This window comes from Coptis chinensis, chromosome 6, assembly GCF_015680905.1.
Source record: "Coptis chinensis isolate HL-2020 chromosome 6, ASM1568090v1, whole genome shotgun sequence".
Classification (NCBI taxonomy): domain Eukaryota; kingdom Viridiplantae; phylum Streptophyta; class Magnoliopsida; order Ranunculales; family Ranunculaceae; genus Coptis; species Coptis chinensis.
Genome location: NC_141461.1, coordinates 29,622,793 through 29,641,589, shown reverse-complemented (window position 1 = coordinate 29,641,589; position 18,797 = coordinate 29,622,793).

The following is an 18,797-nucleotide window of genomic DNA, read 5'->3' as shown; positions in this document are numbered from 1 at the left end:
TTTAGTTTTAAATTCTTGATTAGTTTGTCATTAGTAAATTTACAATCTTTATATCATGTCTTACTTAATTTCGTATAGAAATGATAGTTTAATGACTCAAGACTAAACCTCCATTAGAAGGGTTTGATGAAGCCTTGATGAAAACTTGATTTTTGCTAGCTTAGAAATCATCGTGATAATCTATTCAATTCTAGAAAGTAATTAGTTTACCATGAGAATGAGTTTGATTGCTTCATATGCTAGTTATTATTTGGTAGAGATTGCCATAAATAATTGGGGATTAGAAATACCATTTTGTTATGCAAAAGCATTGAAATTTGGATCACAACGAATCTTCGCTAGTTAATTAAGTCGAGTTAAGGTGGAATCAATCCCTCATAATTCCTTAGCATATAGTCAAGTTTAGTATTCCGTAGTCGAATTATCATATCTTGTTAGTATAATTTCCATCGTAGTATAATTTTCTCCATACTCTCATTAACTTTGGATAGACTGATAATCTTAGTAAACGCTAATTCTAAAGAACTAGGAGTGGAACGAATCTTCTACTCCACTCAGTGCAATAGCATCGAGAGTGTAGAAAACTTTGATAAACCATAAGCATAAAATAGTTTTAGTTTTACTTGCGTTTGAGTTTCGTAACTTATTCGTAGGTAAAACTATTATTTTACTTTTATCAAATGGCGCCGCTGCCATCTTAGTTCCCTTTTGTATTGTTTTCTTTAGTATTGTTAGTCTTCCCGTAATCCCATTAAACCCACCCACCCTTGTTTGTTTCTTTAGTATTGCATATTGGCTTGCGTTGTGTTTATAGTATTTGTGAAGATGTACGGGATAGGCATATTATAATTCAAAATAAACAAAAGAACCTTCAGACGAGTTTTGAAATGCCTGACAAGGGTCAGGAGGATCTCTTGTGTAACATGGAGACTCTCGTTCAGCGTCATGATGCATTATCTGAGAGATGAAGGCAGAGATGGAAGCACTGGCCTTTGTTTAAGTAGAGATTCTACGATGCATGCCACCCCCAGGGGGTTTCATTTTAGATAAGTCTGAGAGGCATGTGCGTCGTCGCCGAAGGACGGATGGCTCGGGCCCTTCTTCATCTCAGGCCCCATCTTCATCCCAGGCCCAATCTTCATCTCAGGGTCCATCTTCAACACGTGGCTAGTTGTTAGAAAAATTTGTTGTTTTGATGTTATTTAGTTGTTTTATTGTTTTTATTAGTTTGGATGTTAAGATTTTGAATTCAGTAGTTAAATTTGAATTCGGTAGTTAATTGTATTTGAATTTGAATTTGAATATAATTTGGTTCTTTTCAAATTATGCGTTGATTTTAGTGTTAATCCCATATTCCTGAATTGTTTGGGGGTGGTATTATTTCTTTTAGCATGGGTTTTTATATGATCCAAAATTTATTATGTAATTTTGCGATGATTGTTGGGAATGTTGCCGATATTGGCATGCCTATGATTAGATTTTGTGGTAGGATGAAATTTCAATGAGTTAGGAAGTTACTATCCTAAATTCAACCTAAAAGATATTAGGTTTGTTTTGGAATAAAGAATATGGGTTGTTTCCGTTTTCGGTTTTGAAAATATTTTTGTTTCCAGCAATTGCCTTAAAGTTTTTTTGCAACTTGCCGATTCATTTTGGAAACTCAAAACCTATATAAACTTCCTTCATCCTCCACACAAACCCACATATCTCACTTTCATCTCTTACCTTTCACTACCAAATTTTTCCTCTTTTATTCTTCACTTCAGCACTCAGACTACCCGGAGCGTGACCTGCGCCTTAGTTGAGCGCCACCTGCGCTTGAACCACCTGTAACTTGATTCAGTGAGGAGCGCGACCTGCGCCCTACCCAGACCAAATCTGAGTGTGCCCCATGCCCAAAACACTGTAACTCGAAATTCACGAAAGCCGACTGCGCCCTACCTAGACAAATCTGAAGCGCCTACCTAGACCAAATCTGAAGGCCCTCGACATCCGACATCCAGGCGAAAAATTCTGATTTTTTGTGGGTTGTTCCAGGATCGTTTGCAGCTGTTCTAGAGAGTAGTTTGGTGATGACATCCCCTCGTATCATACCGGAACAGTCTTTTGAAGACTTGTTCCAAAGTGACACCTATGGTGCATGGTTCTGCGAAGTAATTATACAAGCATGATGGCAATTTTTAATGGTAAGTTCTGATGAACTTTACTCTTCTGTACTTACCTCATATTTTTATGACCATTGTAAATTCTTTTATCGGATGGGCGGAGAATACGTGTTCTCCATCAATATTGATGACGAAACAATGGAAATAACCAAGTTCTTGTTGGCTTTTGTTGTTGACCTTCCTATGCCTGCTGAGATTCAAGACCCATGGGCCTACATAGTTGATAATTTCTCTGCCTACAACTATAAGCTTTTGCATGAGAATTATGGGGTCGGCATTTTCCATGTAGAGGACCAAGGCACATATAACGTAGCCTTTGGTAGCTTGTCCCTTAAGGTGGGCATGGTCATGTTCTTTATCATGCTAAACATATTAGGGGAGTGACGTTTTTCTCCTGCGAATGACGCCACTTGCGACGTTTTCCTTGCTCTAGCTGAGGGACGCCTGCTCTATGACCTTCCCAAGACATTAATGTCTAGTTTAGCACAAGCTCAGCATATGAGGCATAAGTACCTTCTTATGCCTGTTTTAGTTTGCCATATTATGCTATGTTTCTTCCCTATTTTTTGTGCCTATTTCACGGATTGGGTTGGGGTTGACATTGTGAGACCCACCAATTGTATTATTCAATCTTTCCGTGCAATGACTTAGCAAGGGTGGAGGATACAACCTCATCAGGTTGCATCTTACACCCCATACAACCAAGTGGCGCTTGACAGGTTAGCTATAGTAGATGATAAGTGGCGTGAAGCCTGGCAAATTATCATGGCGTGGCAGGATGCGAAGGAACCTCATTTCTTTATAAAAGAGGATGAGAATGACGCTTAAGGGGGAGATAAGGTAAGTTTTTAGTTTCAGTTAGTGTCTGCTTATGTACCAAGCAATTTACTTCTTGGTACATAACGGGTGGAACTCCTATAAAGTTGCATCTATTTTTCTTTTTCTATATTAGTATGTTTTAACCTTGTTTTGCAGATGTTCCAGAATTCATGTGTTTCCATGGTATTTTTCTACCCTTTTTATTTCAATACTTTGAGGACAAAGCATGCTTCTTGTTTGGGGGTGGCATAGAAACACGTGTAATTAAGGCATATGTTAGGATATTGTTATGTATAATATGTATAATATGCACTTGTTTTCTAGTAAAACATCAAAAATTTCAAAAATATAAATAAAAAGTTTATGTTATACACTTAAGAATACTGGTATTGTTTTATTTCTCTATGCTCTCAATAATCTAGAAGTCTCATACAACGTTTGTATTAGAATAATTTTTAGAAACTTAGGTTAATATGTAGGTAATAATCTTTGCATCTATCTATAAATATATTGCATGAGTATCTATGATTGTTTGGCAGTAAGTTTTTGAAATATAGGCTAGAGTACTTATTCTACAAATCTTGTGAGAATATAGCCTAAAGCCTTATATGAGTGAAACGTTTGAGAAATGACACGAGGGAAAAGTAAAATCAGGATAGAGAAATCACACGTTCACTTGCTTGATTAATATACCATATCCTAAGCGAGAATTTAGGCCTTTTTTGGATCGATATAGCAAAAAATTTAAACCTTATGAAATTATTTTTTGCTAGTCGCCCCTCTGAGCCTTTTTTTAGCATTTCATAAACCGCAAATCCTTTAACCTTTTACAAAACAAAATAAAATAAAATAAAAATCAGCCTACCCATTTTTTGAATGAGTCTGAGAATAGAGATTAAGAATAGAAAAGAGAAAGACCTTTGAAATCAAGAATTTGTTAGTCGCTTCAAATAAGAAAAGAAAGTTTCCATCTAAATAAAAATAAATAAATAAATAAATAAATAAAAGAAAATAAAGAGTTAGAACTCCAAAAATAGAATCAAAGGAGTCAAAAGCCAAAGAAAAAGAAAAAAAATATGGCTAAGGATGGAAACAAAGTATAAAAGCAAAAGAACAAGGGTTTCTCTAGTTACGTAATATGAAGACCCTATTATCTCAGACTTGTCCTTTTTGAATATCCATTTCCTTCCTTCTTAAACCATCTCCTAATCCCCGCAACACCTAATAAAGACCTCTAGCTCAATTAGGAATAGGTTAGTGTGATAGTAAGTGGTTGATGTGTTTGATCGAATCCGACTTTCTTGTGTGTCATTGAGATTGTAAGGTAAAGTGTGCCCACTGCGCACTGGAGTAGTGAAACTTGAGCGGAAAAATCAGAGTGGTTTTTGTCTTGACATTTATGTGAGGACTTACTTAAGGACGTTATTCCGAGTTTTCAGAAACGGACCTGCTAGTGCATTTTATAGTATTACTCATTATATATATGTTTATTTGTAGATGATTGATTATTATGCATATATTAGCTTAGGTTTCGACTTGATTATTCTGTATTCATTGCTAAGTGAGATGTATAGACAGTTGAGGCATAAATAAGGAAACAATAGTTTTATTTCTTAGTCGTTGTATTATAGATGAAGTTTGTGAGTACTTTCACTAGAAAACTCTTACGAGGCTATAACTCGTCCACTAGGGAATTCCTAGTGGTTTAAGGCCTTGTTGCATATGGTTAATGCAATCGCACTCGGCGAAACGAGAGTAGTTAGAACTCTATTTTTGGTCACTAATTCTAATTTCTCATATTTGCTTAAGGACAAGCAAAATGCTGTTTGGGGGTGGTTTGATAAGAACCCAAAACTGTAGTTTTAACCCCCTAACAATAATACTTTTAGACTAATTATGCGAGTAATAAATAAGAGTTAATGCTGATTACGTGCTTTTATGTATTTTAGGCATTGGAGTCGATTATGTGCAGAAATGTGTCACTTTTGCGAGATAAAGGAGCAAGGGTTGGTTGCTAAGGAGTTCTGTGATTAAATGCTAAAATTCAAGGAGAAAAAGCCTTTAAAAAGCCCGATCAAAGCTGAAAAGTCAAAGTCAACACGGGCAGAAACAGTGCACAAAAGTCAGCAGAACCTTTGAAGACCGTATCTTTGGACTCAGACCTCGGAATTGGGCCTACCTTATGTCAAAACAACCGTCTTGGAAAGATCTTTCCAATAGTCCAAACCTTGACCAAATCAGAGGAGCAGAAGTGGATGAAAAGTCTATTGAAGTAAAATCCAGCTGAAAAGGCCTCTGTAGACTGAAGAATTTGGGTTTTGGGCTCGATTTTCCGGCCCAAAACATGACTCCTTAGCTCATGCACGAAAATGTGGATATGTTCTCCTCCATTGGAAGACATAAGACTTAACTCTTAAGCATTCTAGTTTGTAGGTAGCCATTAGCCAATAATTTTAGATCTAGTTTTTAGACTCCATTAATTAGTTCAATAACTTGTTTTAGATCTAGATTTATTTCATTCAGTTAATTAGTTTTTCAATTCCAATAGATTAGTTAGAACAAGTAGATTGTTATTTTAGAATCAAATTTAGTTTACAATAAAGTATTAGTTTTTCTATTCAATTTAGTTTCATTAGATCAATAAAGTTAGTTGTTACTCGTAATCTAGTTTTAAATATTAATTCATTTAGATCTAATTTCAATCATTTAGTTACAAATCATTTCTTAGTTGTTAATTTAGTTTTGAATTCCTGATTTTTGCTAGCTTAGAAATCGTTGTGATAATCTATTTAATTCTAGAAAGTAATTAGTTCACCATGAGAATGGGTTTGATTGCTTCACATGCTAGTTATTATTTGGTAGAGATTTCTATGAATAATTAGGGATTAGAAATACCATTTTGTTATGCGAAAATATTGAAATTTGGATCACGACAAATCTTTGCTAGTTAATTAAGTCGAGTTAAGGTGGAATCAATCCCCCCTAATTCCTTAGCATATAGTCAAGTTTAGTATTATGTAGTCGAATTATCATATCTTGTTAGTATAATTTCCATCGTAGTGTAATTTCCCCCATACTCTTATTGCCTTTGGATAGACTGATAATCTTAGTAAACATTAATTCTAAAGAACTACGAGTGGAACGAATCTTGTACTCTACTTATTGCAATAACATCGAGAGTGTAGAAAACTTTGATAAACCCTAAGCATAAAATAGTTTTAGTTTTACTTGCGTTTGAGTCTCGTAACTTATTCGTATGTAAAACAATCATTTTACTTTTATCAGTGGCCCTAAGCGAACTTCGAAAATACGCAATTGTTTGTGATAGTCATATCATATTTAAAGCAAATTCATATTCAAAAGTGAAATTATTGTAAGTGGCAGATAGGCTAATGTATATATACAGTTATTATGACATGCAGGGGCGGACCAAATTAAGAACGGAAAATGCCTGGATCGAACGTTGATTGAGAAATGAGGATAGAATAACCCGTTAAATCTGCCAGACAAGTTTTATTCCACTGCCGGACGTGGCCCCCACTAGAATATAGTGTGTAGTATAGTACCCAAAATACCCTTCCCTATATTAGTTATTTTTAATAGAAAGAAATGAAATTAATATAATAGGAATTTACATATAAACTCTTGAACATCTCCCACCCTCTAGTCACATCTCTTACATCAGAAGTTTTTTTCTCTCTCCTATTCCTACCCAAACTGGACATCTCTTATTCTCTCTCAACAATATTCACTCCTGAGTACACAGTCTTCAATGAAAACTTCATTTCTTCCCGCCCAATTTCCTTCCCCCCACTTTTTTCCCTCAATTTCTACTCTGATAAGATACATTATCCTTCAGTCTAGAGTTCTTCATCTAAGAAAATCATTTGGAGAAGCACTGCAGGTAACCGTGTGCTTGATAATAGGCTAAAATTAATTGTCTACATTTAAGTTGAGTATGCTTATAAATGTTTCTGTTACATTCGAGTTAAATGTTAGTTTAATAGCACCATCTTAAATGTCCCAAGTCACTTTGATCATTGGATTCTTTCCACATGTTCTAAAAGTAAAGCAAAATAGGGATGAAAACCGTATTAACCGTGTATTTTCAGGTTATCCAAATATGAATTTTATAGCACTACATATTGTTGTACATTTGAGATAAGATGTCGTACTATGATCATATTCATTTCAGTTAAACTGTAGTACACTCTCTAAAGTGAACTTATATAGTGGAGTACATATGAGATAATATGTCTTAATATGATCATGCTTAGTTTAGGTAAACTGTAGTAAACTCTCAAAAGTGAACTGATATAGTGTTGTACTTGGGATATAAGATGTCATAATATGATTATGGTTAGTTCGGGTAAACAATAGTATGTTATCTAAAGAGGACTAATATAGTGTGGTACTTGGGAGGTGAGATGTCATAATATGATCAAGTTCAGTTCAGGTAAACAGTAGTACACTGTCTAATGTGGACTAATATAGTGTTGTAATAGGGAGATAAGATGTCTTGATAAGATCAAGTTCAGTTTAGGTAAACAACAGTACGCTTTCCGAAGTGGACTAATATAGTGTCATACCTGGGAGCTAAGATGTCGTAATATGATCTTGTTCGGGCGGGTAAACCTGTGAAGTACGGTGTCTAAAGTGATCTTATATAGTGTTTTAGGTGAGAGATAAGATGTGTTAATATGATCACGTTTAGTTCATTTAAACTGTAGTACGCTCTCTAAAGTGAACTAATATAGAAGTGTTTCGTGTTTTTGTTTCAGCCATGGTCACTAAAGCATATCAAAGTCCCGTGGAATTATACCATGATGGTGATTCTGAAAAGACTATAAAGAGGAAGTACTATATAATGAAATCCCACTATTGGTGGAAAAGTCATGTCGAGATGGGCACATTTGACGAGTACTGGATTATTGGCAAGAGACCAGAAGTAGTTGTGGCTATATGTAACAATAATGGATACCTTCATTTTCGTAGTTACCATCCCCAGACCCCTCACTGTCCGGATCTAGAGACTCTGGCCCATTTGATGGAGATCTTCGTGGTGACAATTAACAAGTTGTACAACTTCGAGCTCAATATGGAGGCGGTGGTGAAACGAGAATTTCACAAGTTAGTTTCGGACATAGACTTGCTTAGGAATTGGCGTTTCGATGTAAATTTCATGGCTAGGTATCTGTATGAGATGGGATGCGACTGTAAAACATGCATGTTTTACAGCAATGCAAAAAAGGCCAAAGAAATGAGGTTTATTTTATACCCAAGCGTGGTTTATGCGCTTAAGTTCCTGGGAGAATTCGAAAGTACAAAAGACTATGATGTTTTTGAAAGACCACCATGCCCGGAAGCACTGCCATTTCCACTACCATGCCAAGTATCAGTGGATAGCCAAGGAAAAAAGGTAATAAAGGAAAAGTTATTGTTGCCTGTTTATGTAGTATGTTATGTGCAGTAAATCTGAGTTCAAATCTTGTGTAGTTGAAAAGAAAATATGACGAGGCTATGACAGATTCTGAGGACATTGAATGGAAGGCGTATCTACTCTCAAAACGACCATGACTAGGAATGGGTGGAAGTGGTCGTAAGTGCTATGTGCCTGCAAAGCCAAAGGACCCATGCATCACATATACGCTGCCATGTGTATCTCTTGAAATTGACTTCTATGATGAAGACGAAAATGGTGATTTGGAGTAATTTGTATGAGGAAAGTTTTGGAGTTTCAAACTTGTTTTATATGACCCTTTTGTTGTGATGAAAGTGAATACTAGTATTGATAAGTTTTAGTAAATTATATGGTAGAAGTTGATAGTTTGAATCTGTCGAAAGGGAAAACCCAAAACAGAACAAAATACGACACTTTCCATATTTAAAGTACACGAAAATAAACAAACAAATCCACGACGCACCACATGAACAAATTCAATAAATGTCACTGAAATATGTATTTTTTGCAATGCGAATATAATCAATCCGTATAATCAAAGTCATCAGAGATCTACTATTATCTAATAACAATTACGATGTTGCAAAGCGAGTTTACATTGTTATAGTATGGATATCTTTGTCTCCAGGGCAACAGAGATCTATCAATATTTCAAAGAATGCGCATAAGGTCTCAGTAGGAACATAAACTGTCTTGGTGGAGGGGATGTTTGGACTGAAAGCAAAAGTAATTAAATACAGTCTAGCAGCAATGAAAAACAAAACCCAAGAGCACATAATTAGTTTGTCCATTCCGTCAATGAACCACTAAGCCTTTTTATTGTTTTTTCACAGCTCACCAGGTATGGAAGTCATCCCGCAGTCTAGAAGGTCTTCGGCTATAATATTTTTGATGAAGTGGATGCCCAGGTGGCTAAATTGTAAGAGATAGCAAATACGTTGCCTCGATAGAGGAACATAATTACTCACAATAATTGGTATATGATATACGAGACACTTTAACTTATTTTTAAAGATAAAAGGAAGACTTCCAAATCTAGGAAGGATAAGGCACAACTATTACTGATTGAGTAATAATCAGACAAGCATCCTGCGTAAAAATTGTGAAGAACTCAGCAGGTAACTATGTTATCATACAATAGTCACACAATGTTCTACTGATGTAGCAGAGTTTTAATCCACAATTAGAGTATAAATCAGTGTTTGGAACATATTTAAACAACCATCTCCACCTCAGCAGCAGCAGCAGTTGGTGCATATTCAACTTCAGATATACCCTTGACTGTTAGAGTTTTTTCTCCCGCATCAAAGTCCAAAGACCGAGCAGCTTTTCTCATACAGTACTTTTCGTCAGTCATGCCACACTCCAACAAGTCCTTTGCTATTCTTTTCCTGATATATGTTCGCCTCTTTGATTGAAAGACGGGTGGCAAATTTCTAAGTAGGCAGTCAGCAAAGGCAAGTGTGTAAACACCACAGCTGGTGTCGTCATCCTGTTTGGCGCATTTGGCAAACTACAATTTCCATTGGCGACCCAGATTTGCCATGTCTATACACTCACTATCTGAGCTCAGAAGTGCGTAAGGGAGCACCGTCAACAACTTTGTCAAACGTGGTGAGGGGTCCAAAGCCCACATGGCACCATCTTTTGGCTTCTCCAATGAGTTGTAGATTTGAACAATCCACGTGACAAAGTTAATGACGATGAGGATCCAATGCACTCCTTCAACATTCACCGTCATCATCAACCCACGACAGTTTCTCAAGTCTAGCCTCGAACTGTCACGCTGAACCAGTTTGACGATACGGGTCTTTAAATTACACACAATTTGTAGTCCAACTGCCCAAACCTTATCTTCTACGGGCATCTGCTGGTCTTCTAAAATAGTGGCCAATCCATTGTACAAATCACACAAATAATGCTGTCATTACAATAATTAAATTAAATTACATAAATCATTATACTGAATAAAATAAGGAAAGAATAAATCCTATAAATCATTATAGAGTTCTGTAGAATAAAAGACACGAAATGTGTGTGACAATTACTGAGAACCACGACTCCGCAACTATGATGTACAAATTCTCCATTCCACAGGGCTGTGCTATGGAAGTGTACCACTGGCCTAGTAAGCACATGTACAAGTCCAGTACCTTGAACCTAAAAACAATAATAATAATCAACATCAAGTATATGTAGAAGAAGTACTTTAATAGATAGAGACATACCACATCATTAAGCCATCCTGCCCCGGATAGTCCATAGAAGCTGCTGATGTCAATTTGAAACCCACTCCCATACCATCTAACAATGTTAGAGCGACTGGTTTCATCATTGTCGTGCTTATTCCAGTAATACGACACTTGTACATTCGAGGTATGCAATTCAGTCATGTCATCTCCAACACTTTTCCAACTAGCAACACCAGGAGCTCTATCTAGCAATCCCACTCCCTTATTGAAAACACCAAGAAACAGATCATGGAAAATGTCAGCCACTTTCACCTCGAGTTCACTCCTTATATATTGAGTAAATATTTGTTGTCGTGATCCCTGTGCCATATCTACTTGCATCACAGAAGTACGCACAAAATATTCTTCCTCTCCTCCATCAACAATTAGGAGGCAACCTTCCACCCCATTCTTAGAAAGTCCATCACCATTATCATCCACAATGGATGTCTCACAAGCATCTTGTGTTAGAAAGGAATGAAGTCAGAAGGCATCTATGATGTCACACATCTGGAACTTAATGTCCCACTAAAATAACAACCTTTTAATCCATATATAGAATATAACTTAAGAGTAATCCGGGAGGTAATTAAAATAAAATAAGAAAAATAATGTACCTTGATTGCATTTTCCCCTTTTACAGGAGCAGTTGGTGCAATATGAATTTCAACAATAGCGCTCCCACAAACATATTTATGTACTGAAATAGCACCTTCTACCACATTAGCGCCACCACCCTGAACACTCACAACAGGCATAGGGCATATTTTTGCGGCTTGCATCCCTAAGTCTTTGAAAATAGAAACCTAAAAAAACATAATAATAACCTATAGACACGACAATATTTAAAAAAAAAGTAATTAATAATGAAGCACAAGCATCGATATTACCATATCAAGTACAAAATCATCAGTGTATTGATCATTAGGATCAAATTCTAGTTCTCCATCTTCTAAGTTGTCCTCAAAGAAAGGAACTAATTCAACTTCACCATCACGTGGAGTCACACAGACTACCTAAATAAACAAACTTTATATAAGCTCAGAAAGTAGATATGATGTCTCAAAGAAGCCACATAAAGTCCCACTCATATACAAAGCATTTAATCTCCACTAAGAAAATAAATAAGTCATAGGGACACATTTAAATTTCACTTACCTCGGACGCACTTAAGACATCCACAGCCGAAATTGATGCAGTTTCATTACTAGGATATTCCTCTTGATGGGCTTGTTCCCCATCGATACCCGCCATCTCAATCTCAGGAAGAGACTTCTCATTACCCACTGCGTCTATTTGCAATTGCCGATTCCTTGACACATATGATTGGTACACTTCCATGTCACTCATGCTCCCCCTCAGGTGTTCACCAGCCCTAACAGCCAGCTCAGGTTGACTCTGCTTAGTATAACACTTGTTAAATTCTTCAGCCGAAACGTCTTTCAACAAGTCTTCTCCTCCCCTATTAATAACATCAGGCTGACTCCCAGACAACTGCACGCTTAGATACTTGTTGAACAACCCATCCATTTGTTTAGGGGGGATAGGGTTAATATATTGCGCAGTCTCCATAACAAATAGGTGGGGCTCACTAACACTGGGGTTGGGAGTCTCTTGAAGGACCTGCACATCACAACACGAGAGGGAGAGGGAGATATAGTTGCGAATTTGTATCCTAACAATTTAGCAATAACTGTTGCCATAACAAATGAAAAAATACATACCACTTCGGTAGGTACTTGGTTGTCGGTGCTATGACCCGCTTCAGACTCCTTCGAAAAGTCATACAAATCCTGATTTAGATCAAACCCACAAAGTGAGGAGGTTATTTTTTCATATTCAGCCACTGAGGCATCTAAGAACGGTGCAAATAAACCCAAATAACGATCTCCTTTTTTCATTGCAGCCACTAAGACTCGACTCACCACACGTGCTGACGATGACATTCTCTTCTTTGCAACAACGTCCTCCTCCAATTGTTGATTGTTGATCAGTCTTGCCAAGATAAGCGGCCCTTCTGCGTATTCAATAGGGTACTGTTCATCTTCCTTTGTGACTGATAAAGGCCCCGCTTCATTCCCCCTAACATGCTGGGGAATAACTCCAGTTTCTCCAGCCTGGGATTTAGTGCTATGTTTGTGTTTGAGGTACTTAGAAAGAGGCAAGCTGTCGGACACGGTATAGTTTGACGAATCCCGGAGTTGTTCAGACACATCTTTTCTCTTCCTCCCATAAGTTGAGGGGAGCACAACACTTACTCCAAGGGGGGCCGATGATCGAGTTGCCCTTCTAACGGCTCCGGTAACAGGCTCAGTCTGTACTTCTTGTGTTATGGTAGTAGGATTATTTCCTGGAGGGGTACGTTCTTTCATCTTTGGAAGTTGGGGTGGTTTCCTAGTGGAAGGTCAGGGTGTTTTTTTTTTAACAACGACAGCTTGTTTCTCTTTAACAAGGGTTCGTTATTTCTTCCTGACAGCTTCTACTTTGACAACCTTTCTTTGGGGAACAGACTCACGTCTTGTACGTTTCCTGGTAGGCACTTTTTTGGACTCACCTTCACTACTAACAACTTCTTCTCCCTCTTCATCTTCTTCCTCGTCACTATCTAGTTCGTCTTCCACCGGAGTCAGTTCTCTTCTCACATACCTTTTCGCTCGGCCGTGGGCAAGAGCGAGGATCTCCTCCGTAGTCTTCTTAATCACCTAAAATGAAACAACTTAGATGTCAAAATAGTAGACCAAAATGTCTAATATCAGTGTTAAGTAACGAGTAGAATATAATAACCCATCATAGTTATACCAATAACGTATCCATCTATGAATTTCTTCTTTGCACCAGAAGATCGTAATCCCTAGACATATCGAGCCGCTCTCGCTGTCATAACAAAACATGAAAATCATAAAACAAGATGCTCGAAAATGGTAAACATAACACAGTATAACACCGTGAATGGTTAGGCAATGAGATACAAACCTCCAAAGCATATCTGACCACTTCCTTATTCCTAATGTCCTCTGGAATATATAGGCAATCGAGAACCACAACATCCACTCTTCCCTTCCGAGTTAGCTTTGATTCCCATCCAATGGCCCGAGAACTCTGCCCAGGAATTTTCACCACCCTTTAAACCACGAGAAGTCGAGATGATCCAACCGTCTTGCCCCTAGCGACGGAATGTGGAGGAATACCTAGAGGTTGAACGCTAGGACACAACCGTGGAGGGTCCCAGTATAAGGGTGGGTAGGAAACGCCGAGAAGTGGGCATTCATCTTCTCATACAGTGACTCAACTTCCTTGTATACCAGTTCGTAGGTAAGATAACCCCAAGGAAAAGAATCAAATTGAGCCAAATCAGCAACAATGTCAACCCACTGGACTCTGACCCCTTGCGACCCAGTCGGCATCAGGAAGGCACCAAGACAGAAAAGCCTGTTAAGGCGGTGGATATCATCAGCCGTGTTTGGATAAGTTAGGGCATTATCCTTGGCTGTCTCTCTAGCCTTGAGAATCTCTTCACATTTAATTTGACCACGTAGTGAAGCACGAGCTTCTGTTGAGGGAAAATACCTCGTTTGGAAATCACTTGACGCGTTCTCGTTCATTTCATAATACCAGCTAGGTGGACGTTGGGTGGAAAGCCCGGTTAGTAGTGCCATATCCGACGACTTGAATGAGATGTACTTGCCACCAACACGGAAAGTTCCTTGAGCGATTCTCATTTTCAACAACTTTGAAACCAATTTGGGGTGGCTAAAATGATTGTACGCGGTTCTTGAAGGATCCTGAGAGTCCACAGTCCCATCAACCATCAAAAGAAAACCAAACGGAGAAGTCTGAAAATGTTCTCTCTCATTATTATCAAATACATCAAACAGCTGTGAACGAAGCTTTCTAGGACAGCAGCGGGAAGTAATCCTTACTTCAGGTCCCGCTGGATGTTCAACTTTCTTGCCCTTCCTCTTCGAACTACTGCTTGTTTCATGACATTTTGTTAGCAAATTAAGACAACATCACTAATAAGTAGACAACAAAAAACTTAGAAACATCCTAGAGAGCACAGACGATTAATTCTACATTTACTGCTAAAACATACATCAGAACAAAGGAATTCCTCATCAACTGGTTACATTATCAAACGCATATCCCTTATTACAATATGGCTAACTGAAACAGTATGAAATCCTGGAAAAGGAAACCAAATATTACCCTTATTTTAAAGTATTTTAATCTTAGAAATTGTGCAATTTTCACTGTGCAATAGTTCAACTCAACAGTGTGAATCATACTAAACCGATTAATTTCTTTCCGTATATAAAAAACACACCTTTTAGGGTTTCGCATTGTAGTAGCGGGGATCCTAAAAAAAAAGTGTGACAAAATAATGGAGCAAAGTTATGGCAATAACAGATAGATTGCTCAAACCCTCGCTTAAATTAGGGGAAGGATTAAGGAAGGGTAAGTAAAGAAAAGGTTGATTATTTCGTCTTAATTTGGGTTTGAGAACTTGGATGTCAGAGTTTATAGGGTCCAAAGTTTATAAGGTGAGAAGTCAGAGGTGAGAAGTTGAACTTGAGCTTAATGTCTCCAATGCAAATTCAGGTTCACAAAACTTTCCCCCCATAATTAAGTGCTCTGTTACACCAGACAGACTATAAGAGAAGTGGTGGGCAGTTACCAGTTGACCATGTGTCCGAGTGAAATTTGATTTCCAGAAGTGCCATAGAGGTGCATTGAAATTGGGGATGTATACAAAAGAGTACACGTGTCTAATTAATTATAGATGATAAAATCAGAATTAAAACTCCATCGAACGAGTGGCAGTTAAATATTAGGTGACAAGTGAAATATATACACTTTAAAATCAATAGAAAATAAATAAATAAGGGTTAAAAATAAAAATAATAACCTAAGACATAACTAACTAGGCATCTTTGACCAAAGCAAACCACACCATGATGCTTACTTTCTTGATGCCATCTTCACCGCATCACGAAGCCATTGAAATCCTTGACAGCTCTTGCCTTTCAAATACTTTTCTCCAACATACTTGGTAGCCTTAACAGTCCTCCTCCCCTTACAGTCTTAAGTATTGCATTCACAATTAAGCCACTAGATGTAGCATACTACTATTAAACTACTAGATGTAGCATGCTCCTATTAAACCACTATTTGTACCATACTCCCATTAAATCACTATATTGGAACAACATAAGTTTTGCGAGCAATGGCAAAGTGGTAGAGCTAAATTGGAATAAGAGTCTTTTAGAGATGTACAAAGCGTACATTATAATGAAATATGTTGATGATAATGTGAACGCAAAAACGTAGCCGTTACTTCAATGTGAACACTCAAGTACCACATATACCTGTAATTTGAATGTGAACACTTAAGTACCAAATATAGTCGTAATTTCATTTAAAAACATAGCCGTGATTCAAAAACCAACCCACAATGTTTAGGCATTGAAACACAAACTTAAACACGTAAGTGCAACCCAAGAGTGAAACACCAAACTATGTTACAACCAATCAACCACGATTCTCATATGCTATTTATTGTATCATAGACACATGCTATTATGATCGAAAGAAGACAAGGGGTTCAAACATTTAGTTTTTCTGCATTTTGATTTACATTTCTTTGCATACTTATTTGTCCTACTTTCTACTATAATAGGCCTTAGTATATAAGCTATTATTTGAGGTAGGGGACTTTCTATGATGAACAGTAATGCATTAGACTTGGTCAAAATCCAATGTCAAATTCATTTGACATCGGAAATGGAATTAGTGGTCATGAACTTGGACTGGCAAAATGCAATGTATTGCAATTTTACGCTCTATGTCACATATTTAATAATATTATACTCCAAGTTATGTATTTAACCAAGGAACGTTGTTTCTAAATATGAAGTAGGGTTAACTAGTATTACCCCCCTACAAAATGAGCAAATTAGGATCCCCCCTCCCCACTAGATGGGGAAATTAGGGTCTCCTCCCCGAATACACACAAAAAAAACACGGTCAACCCATGTGAATTTGTACTTAGAGTAATATACTAGGACTACCAAATGACATTGCTTGTAGTAGCCTATTTACAATTCAATAGAAAGTCCATTATCTTTTCTCTTATTTTATGGCCGCCTCCATCAAATGAAGTCCATGTTAATTACCAATAAGAAAAGAAAACAACACAAATTTACAATTTGATATTATGAAGGTTAGCTATACAATACAAAATTATTTACGGTTAATGCCAGAATTGGGCGGTGAATAAAAGATTAGGACACACTAGCCCGTTGAATGTGGCAGGCAAATTTTATTCCAACTGCGGATGTGGCCCCACAAAAAGCAAATGGTTTGTTACTTTTATACCCTTTCATTATTTTCTCCTTTTCCCTTGCCAATACTCTCTCTCACCTCTCTTTCTCTCTCTCTTTCTCACCAATACTCTCTCCCACCTCTATAATCTTTGAATAAAAAAAATAACTACAAACAACAATTTAGTTTAATCCTCTCACTCTAACGCTTCTCTTACGCAGATCGTCGAAAATTAATGTCATTCAAATGATATGATGAGAATAGGAAAGTTGCTCTTGTGAGTTACGAGAATGATTATGGACGCCTCATTATTATCGGTGACGTTATCGATCATAATCGGGTATGTTTTCGATTGATTCATTGTTCAAAGAGATGAGACTAATACCCGATTGGCAAATATTTATAGGAGTAGCTTTAGTGGAGTACATTATGTTTTGATGAGGTCATGAAATTTATCAAAAGGAGCACTCAAATAGCTAGAATGAGACGAATTTAACAGCACCACATAATATCGTACAAGTGAGATACAATGTCTTACTATGATCATATTAGTTCAGTTAAACGTGTCATATAATAATACCACATAATGTCGTACATGTGAGATACAATGTGTTACTATGATCATATTTAGTTAAGTTAAACGTATATTTTCAGGTTATCCAAATACGAATTATTCAATAATTAAAGCTAACTTTTGGTGGAAAACTCATGTAGATATGGGAACATTTGATGAGTACTAGATTATTAGAAAGAGTCCTGAAATAGTAGTGACAATAGGGATGAAAACCATATTAAGCGTGTATTTTCAGGTTATCCAAATACAAATTTAACAACACCACATAATGTTGTACAAGGGAGTTACAATGTCTTACTATGATCATATTTAGTTCACTTAAACGTGTGATATAATAACACCACATAATGTCGTACATGTGAGATATAATGTGTTACTATGACCATATTTAGTTAAGTTAAACGTGTATTTTCAGGCGATCCAAATACGAATATTACAGCACTACATAATGTTGTACATATGAGATATAATGTCTTCATATATAAATGTTGTGGAAGGGTATTACGGGTATTTCACACTATCATCAAGTGGGGGCCATGTCCAGAAGTGGAATAAATCTTGTCTGCCATATTCAACGGGCTACTCTGTCCTAATCATTAAGCCAACGTCCGATTATGCTTTAATTTTCTTTTCATGTGTATAGTACTTATGATGTACCTAATATAAATTTCGGACCCTATAACTTTAGTAGCCATCTAACTTCTTTAAAAAAATAAAGTTAATCACAATAAAAAACAAAGGCTCAATAAACACGCCCCAAATCTTATACAATTATATACCTAAGATACGAGACTTTGCTGGAAAAATTTCGGCAGAGTCTCCTCTGTATATTCTACATTTCATAAATATAAAGACCTGTCATAACCTGAAAATTAAAACAATATACTTCTCAGTCATTAACCCAACTACTTAACCATCTCGATGAATGCCAGAGCAGTTAAATAACCGGTTGACAAAAATGAGATCACTACAACAGTAGGACTTAGTATGCCAAAGAACTTGAATGTCTCGACTAATTACAGATCATCCAAGCACCTCGTACAAAGCCTTTACCGATTACACAAATTAAATATATAGTTTTGAGTCTGATAGCTATCAAAAGGTTTACATCATTAACAAATGGTACATACTATTCAACTTTATAAAAGAGAAACAAAAGAGGTCCAAAGATAAAACCTAGGCACCTTCTGAGTTATGATGGTACTTACAATCAGAACCCTCGAATT